The sequence below is a fragment of the Alexandromys fortis genome, unplaced genomic scaffold (genome assembly GCF_014885135.2).
Source record: "Alexandromys fortis isolate MF-2015 unplaced genomic scaffold, M_Fortis_MF-2015_v1.1 scaffold_202, whole genome shotgun sequence".
NCBI classification, from domain to species: domain Eukaryota; kingdom Metazoa; phylum Chordata; class Mammalia; order Rodentia; family Cricetidae; genus Alexandromys; species Alexandromys fortis.
Window position 1 is genome coordinate 539418 of NW_026068077.1, and position 7733 is coordinate 547150.

The window sequence follows — 7733 nt, forward strand, 5'->3', positions numbered from 1 at the left end:
ACAAGCTAGAAGATCCGTTTCAGGGTTGTGCGTTCTGATTCAAGTCTTCTGAGACTGCACTGGCCGACTGCCTCTCTCTCCCTCTTAACCTGCTCCTCTAACTTGACAGAGCAATTTCTCACTGGCACGGTTGTTTCCTCAGTCCCCTTTCTTTCTTGCATCTTCCACAGGCAAATCACTCACGCATCACTGCCTTTAGGCCTTCTTAGACCCTCAGATGCTAACTTCTGCACACAAGAAGTACAGAGTCAGTGCAGGTGACTCACTGCAGATCATGTGACTTTGGGTCAGACTTCTCTCGGGTCTCTTTAAACTTATCTTCAGCACCGCTTTCTGCTTATGAAATTGCCTTTGCTAACCAAGGAACAAAGTCGTATCTAATAGAACTATAGATTTCAAATATAACTCTTACGTTGAATACAGTCTATAACAGATTGTCCTAACAGCCAAAGTTATCCTCCCAATAATAATTATAATTTCTCTTCAGCAAGGTCAGTGGTGGTACTAAGGCTCTTTGGGATCCGTTGAAGAAAGAACTAGAGAGGATAGTCCAAACCTGAGTACTAATGACTCCTGTGGTATAAGTGTAATTTGATCATTAAGGCGTCAGAGAATTCATAATATGTAATTAATTATAGGAAATTGATTTTTTTATCACTACCAATATGACTCAATTTCTTGGGACATGTCAGGCCTATAGCCCATAGAGACACACTCTCTGAGTTTACTACCTCTAACAAAGTGCTTTAAATCATAAGTGGAGACCGTTTTTTCTTTTCCACGATCACACTTACACCCTCAGAAGATTACTTCAGAAACTAAATGCACTCTTACATTGCTAGTTATGGGATTGTTTTACCCAGAAGAGGAAGAAAGTGTGTAAGAGCCAGAGGGGATGGAGGACACCAAGACAAGAAGGCCTTTTAATGCAACATGGTCAAAGCTCTTATGAATTCGCTGAGACTGGGGTAGCATGCACAGGGCCGGCACATGCCTGCATCAGGCTGTCTGTGTCTAAATTAGGGCTTCCAGCTTAGTGTTTTTATGAGATTCCTGAGTGTGTGAAAGATTAGGTCTCCCATTCTTGTGTCTTCTCTTGGGCACGTTTTCTTCTGTTGGTTTTGTCCAATTTTGGTGTGTTACGTTTTGTTTTATCTAATTGTATTTGTTTTATTTCATCATTATCACCAAGAAGCTTGTTTGTTTTCTGAGTGACAGAAAGAGAATGGATCAGTATGGAAGAGAAGCAGGGTAAACTGGAAGGAGCAGAGGCAGGGGCTACCATAAAAACATACATTATGTGAAAAAAAAACATTTTCAGTAAAAGGAAAAATAATTAAAATTTAGAAAGTTAAAAAATCTCCTGACATCACTATTATCAAATTCTCTTTTACTTTTTCATTATATTATTATTTATCAGTACCAATATATACAGATAGACATTATTGTTTTGCTTTATTTTCTCATCTTTGACAATTATGCCACATGTTCCTAAAAAGTACAAGTCTCCAAAAGCACACTTGGGAGCCAGGATCCTTCCATAATTTTGGAGTCACCATTTCAATAATTACCTTCCAAGGATGCTTTGTTATTGGCATCACTTATGCAGACAGGGATAAGTAGGGAAAACCTTACTGCTTCTAAAGCTTCTTGGTGTAAAAAGGATACTTATCACTCTGGTCACAACCCATTGGTGAACCAAATATAAGAAAAAGGGGAAATACAGTGCATGGCTGTGCAGTTGTTTCTTTGAAAAGTTTTGTACTGAGAAATAGGAGACACAATTTTCTCAGACTTTTTAGTGCTATTTTCATTTCATCGTATTTGTCCATGGTTTTGGACTAATCTTCTTGTCTTATGTCTCTATAGCAAGCCCATAAATTGTTTTGCCACCAACTGGAGATGGCATACACTATTCCTATTAGCTGTCTTAAACATTCTATGCTCTAACCTGCTCTGTGGTTTGTCAAGGACTTTCTTTGAATTTTTTTCTTTGCTGTGACATGCCTTAGTTTCAAAAATGTACCTATTAAGAATTCTGAGGAAAAATGCCCAAAAAGCATTTTAAAATGAGAATTGTGCCTTGGTGAATTGAATCTCACCAAAGCCACTTAAATGCAATAACAAGTGTCTTAGTTTGGGGTTCTATTGCTGGGAAGAGATATCATGACCACAGCAACTCTTATAAAAGAAAACACGTAACTGAAGTAGTTTATGGACTCAGAAATTTAGTCCATTATCATCATGGCGGGACATGATAGCATGTAGGAAGATATGGTGCTGGAGAAGGAACTAAGAGTTCTACATCTTGGTCTGCAAGCAACAGGAAGTGAGCTGAGCGGCACACTGTACATAGCCTGAGCATAGGAGCTCTCAAAGTCCACCTCTACCGCGACAACCCCCTTCCAACAAGGCCACGTCTACGTGGACAAAGCCATATTGCTGAAATTGCCATTCCCTTTTGGGGTCATTTTCTTTGAAAACGCAACAAGGGAAAATTTCTTGGCCTATAGATAAAAGAAAAATATCTAAATAAAGGCAAGTGAAGAAATTAGTTAATTATCTAAAAAGTTAAGAGAAAACTGACCATAAGTGGGCAGTTTCAAGGTTCTCAATGAAATCAAACAATGCAACATTTTAACGTATCAGTGGTTTAAATCAGTTTATAAAAAATATTACAATTGATTCTTTATCTCACAGAAATCTTGAGGACAAGCATAATCAATCAAAACATAATCATGCTTCTGGACATCTGTTTTCCATAGGAACACGACAGTGTGTGAAGGAGAAGAAGAGAAAGTTATGGTAAGAAATGAGAAAGTGGGTAAGGAGATATGACTAGAAAGGTGAATGGATGGTAGATAGATGATAGATAGAGATAGATAGATAGATAGATAGATAGATAGATAGATAGATGATAGATAGATAGATAGATAGATAGATAGATAGATAGATAGATAGATGATAGATAGATAGATAGATAGATAGATAGATAGATAGATAGATGATAGATAGATAGATAGATGATAGATAGATAGAGATAGATAGATAGATAGATAGATAACAGATAGATAGATGATAGATGATAGATAGATAGATAGATAGATGATAGATAGATAGATGATAGATAGATGATAGATAGAGANAGATGATAGATAGATAGATAGATCGATCAATAGATGATAGATAGATAGATAGATAGATAGATAGATAGATAGATAGATAGATAGATGATAGATGACAGATAGATGACAGATAGATGATAGATAGATAGATAGATAGATAGATAGATAGATAGATAGATGACAGATAGATGACAGATAGATAGATAGATAGATAGATAGATAGATAGATAGATAGATAGACAAAACCAAACAGACAGATAGATAGAGGATGGATGACACAGACATTGGTGTAGAACATACATGTGAGAAACATGAAAGAAAGAAAGGCTCTCTTAGGATTTTAGTTCTATTAATAGTTCATTAAGGTTTTTATTTCACACTGGGCAGTGGAGGTGCACACCTTTAATCCCAGCACTCAAGAGGCAGGCAGATCTCTGTGAGTTCTAGGCCAGACTGATGACAAGAGCTAGTTCTAAAACAGGCTCCAAAGCTACAGAGAAACCCTGTCTTGAAAACCCAAAAAGAAAAAAGAAGGAAAATATTTTTATTTCACAAGCTTATTATATCAAACATTAAGTATGCAAAGCATTAAAATATTCCCCCACATCTGCCCTCATTAATACAAGACCCTCTCTTGCTTTCCTTGTAGAACTTTCTCCTTTCTTCAGCTGTGTGATTAATAATCCCTGTTGGCGCCTCCTCCTAGCTTCTAGACTCATGAAAGGCCCATGACTCGTACCCAGGACACTTATCTGAACATTCAGAAGCTGGCACATAGGCTCAAGCAGCTAATTTAGAATAGAGTCCACTCATAAGGAGCACCCTTGGAGCAAGCTTTGTTTAAACTCAAATGTGCATTGTGTGACAGCATGTTTTCTTTTTTTAAAAAAAGATCACTAATAAAGTAAATTTTTATTTTTGCTAGAAAAGGATTACAGATGAGTTATATAAATATACCCATCCACACAGAATATCATTTAACTAAGGCACAGAGTTCAACATAAAATTAGTTCATTAAGGTTAGAACTTTCATTATATCTTGACTGGAAGCTTTGTAGAAATGATAGAAGGAACACAAGCATCACTCACTGTTATCATGACTCACCTTAATTAATAGTAGCAAATGGCAAAGGAAGCATTCGATGGGATTGACGTAATCTATAGGTACAGACGTATTGGATACGATCGACTCAACCAATGGGTATAGATGTATAATTGTTTGCCATGTATTACAAGTTAAATTGTAATTCATAGCTTAAGCTCAAGTTTGTATTTGAGTAATTTAAGCAAAGATACTTATGAATATAGTCATTAATAATGTACCTTATCCATGGATTGTTCAATCACCACACAGAAAATGGAGTCTGCAATTCAAGAGCCAAGAATGTATCAGTTCGTTAGTCCTAATAATTGGTGAGTACCTTAGATTATGTATATGTACATGTTTTCTACATTCACACAAGATATAGAGGACTAATCAGAGAAAATGGTAAAGTACCTATTATTCAACTGTTTATAAATAAATGACAAACTTAGTTACAAAAATCAAAACTTTGTAATAAAATTTAGGTAAATACCATTCCCCAATTTGAACTGAACTTTAACTATTCAGATCATAGAAAAAGCTGCCAGAACTCCAAGGTTATGATCACCTTAAAGACACAAAGGAAAGTAACTGGGTTGAATAGATTCTTTGGCTTCAAGGCAAAGATTGAGAGTTAAATAACAAAATGTCAGTGTTTCCTGTAATTGAGACTGCACAAATAATAAACAGTCCCATTCCCTGAATTGTGGACCAGTTATAGATATTGAAATTAGACAATACATCACTATTTCTATCTTCTGTTTTAGCTTCTTTCCTCTGGTAACAAACTGAGCTATATTTTCTGGATAAAATTAGAAGTGGGAGAAAACCCTCTGTCCTTTCTTCTTCTTTATAAGCTTGCTCCGGGACAAGAATATCAAATTGTATGTTATATTATATTAAATGTCGATGGAGGAAATAAGATAGCATCCTGTAATCGCAAAAGATGCTACAGACTCAGGATTAGCACCACATGGCATATTGTCAAACTGAGTGAGAAAAAAATCTCCTAACACACAGAATTCAAACAGCTGATCTTGCCAATATTAAGATGGATGTGTGTACAACTTTGGACTGGCCAATTTTTACCCTGCTTTTTTTGAGAGCCTTTATTTATTCCTCTGTTATGCTTTATTTTGTCATGCAGATGGGCTTGGTTTCTATCCAATCATCTTGGCATAGAATAAACTCATTAGGATATGCTGACTGGTCTTATTAGAGTTGCAGCACCATTTAGGGTGGAAGAGATGGCTCAGAAATTAACAGCACCTATTCTTTTTGCACAAGACCTGGGTTCGATTCCAGAACCCACATGGTGGTTCACAATTATCTCTAGTTTTAGGGAACCAAGATCCTCTTCTGATTTACTTGGGCTTCTCCATGCATGTTGTGCATACACATACACAAATTAAATAAAAATAATACTTTTTAAAAGTTCTAGTATCATAATAATGTATGACAATAAAGAAATCAAAAGATAACATGACAAAATGTACAATTATTTGACTTTGCATTGCTGGGAAGAAAAGCTATCAGTAATGTGTGAGAATTTTTCTTTGTTTTAATGTTTGCTTCTCCTGGAGGCACTGTTACTAGGTGAGCTGAGCCAATAATAGGGAGTTAACATGGTAGAAGGGTCTATCTGCTGATGAAAACGCTGTCCTGTTCAACTGACAGAGAGCTCATTGGCCATTGTTATTGAAAAGTTTCCATGACATACGCACATTCTATTGTAAAATATCATTAGGTTCTAGAATTATAAAGCGTTTGATTTTGTCTCCACTAACACTATAGTTTTTTTGTATTATGGTCTAATTTTCCATCATGTACATAAATCTGTACCACACAAAGTGTTACCCATCCTTCTGCACCCCAGAAAACTCTCAGGGGGTGCCCCACACTAGGCACAGGGTAGCTAGCTACAAAAGAATTTACTCACTCTAGAGAATGAGAGGATGCATCGTCTCTTGCCTGTCCCACCAAAGTGCAGCACACATCCTACTACCTACCTGGGAACACATGTGTCATTGGCTATCCATGTGGATAGAAAAGAGAAGACAGAGAAACAACGTGTAAAGAAGAACACAAAGTTCAATCCAAGCATGAATTACGGCACTGAATTTCAGGGAAATTGAATGAAAAAATATATAATCAATGTGAAAGAATTAAATACTGAAATTCCTACCCATCTTGTTTTATATAGTAGCATTGCTAGAGTGGTTTTTCCTCATTCTTCAGTCAAAGAAAATGACAGCCAGTTCAACGGGAGGCTCTCCAGCCCTTCACAGCAGCAATGGAGAAACTGACAGAAAGGTTTGCCCTTGAAGCCACCCTCCTGAACTCAGAGGCTGACCTACCTGCCTTTCCTGACTTCTTCATCTCCCAAGGGAAGCAGCACTAAGTGCACTCCCTAACAAAATCCAATGCTTCCTCTCAGGAAGTCCCAGCTGGATAACCATGTGGCCGCTTTTATGTTTGTTATATTCACAATCTGTCTGTTGTATATAATACACTATGCTCTAGCTATAAAATCTGTTATTTAGTATGAAAAACTATACTAGGTTTCAACATTTTTTAAATTGGATTTTAGAAGGAACAATGCCCTACTCCATCCCAGAAATTATCAGATATTCCTCGTACCTGCATGAATCAGAAATCTGTGCATCATCCAGTTTTGCACTGTGCCTGTACCTCTGGATAAATTCAATCATAAATCCTATTGATGTTCCTTACTCACTATTGCCACATTGCTTTCTTATCCCCATGGAGGATTATAGTACCTCCTTTGCTAGATAGCTCTTGGCTATACCTCCCTCCCACCAGATTTACAGTAGTTAATGAATCCAGATGCATAGAGTTTGAAACAATCCTTTAAATATTGTGCTCTTTTTTTTATGTTTATTTATTATGTATACAATATTCTTTCTGTGTGTATGCCTGCAGGCCAGAAGAGGGCACCAGACCCCATTACAGATGGTTGTGAGCCACTAAGTGGTTGCTGGGAATTGAACTCAGGACCTTTGGAAGAGCAGGCAATGCTCTTAACCTCTGAGCCATCTCTCCAGCCCCCTAAATATTGTGCTCTTAATTGTGAAGGGTCGGAAGACATTATTCAGACTAAAGACACAGAACAAAGCAAAACAACAGAACTTAGTTGGAGGGTCTACACAAGATCCAGTATAGGGCAGTCATTAAAATGAAATGATGCTACTTGTAGAAACAAAAGAATATATTTTCAAAAAACACACTCTAAATATTCTTTTAGGAAATAATTAATTCACTCGAATTAAGAGAAAAAGTCAAGAAAAGCTGCCAGCAGTGAATCTCAAGAAGGAAAATCAGAAATAAGGACCATCTCCAGAGTTCTAACACATAGTGGCCTCAGCAGTAGATATCTTTGAGAATGAATAATAGCATAAAATATTGCCCCTCAAAGTCAAAAAATGATGAAGATGTATTTCTAGATAAAACAGATTTGCAATATTCTCAGCAAAATGGTTAAGGTTGCATCACACAAGAAACAT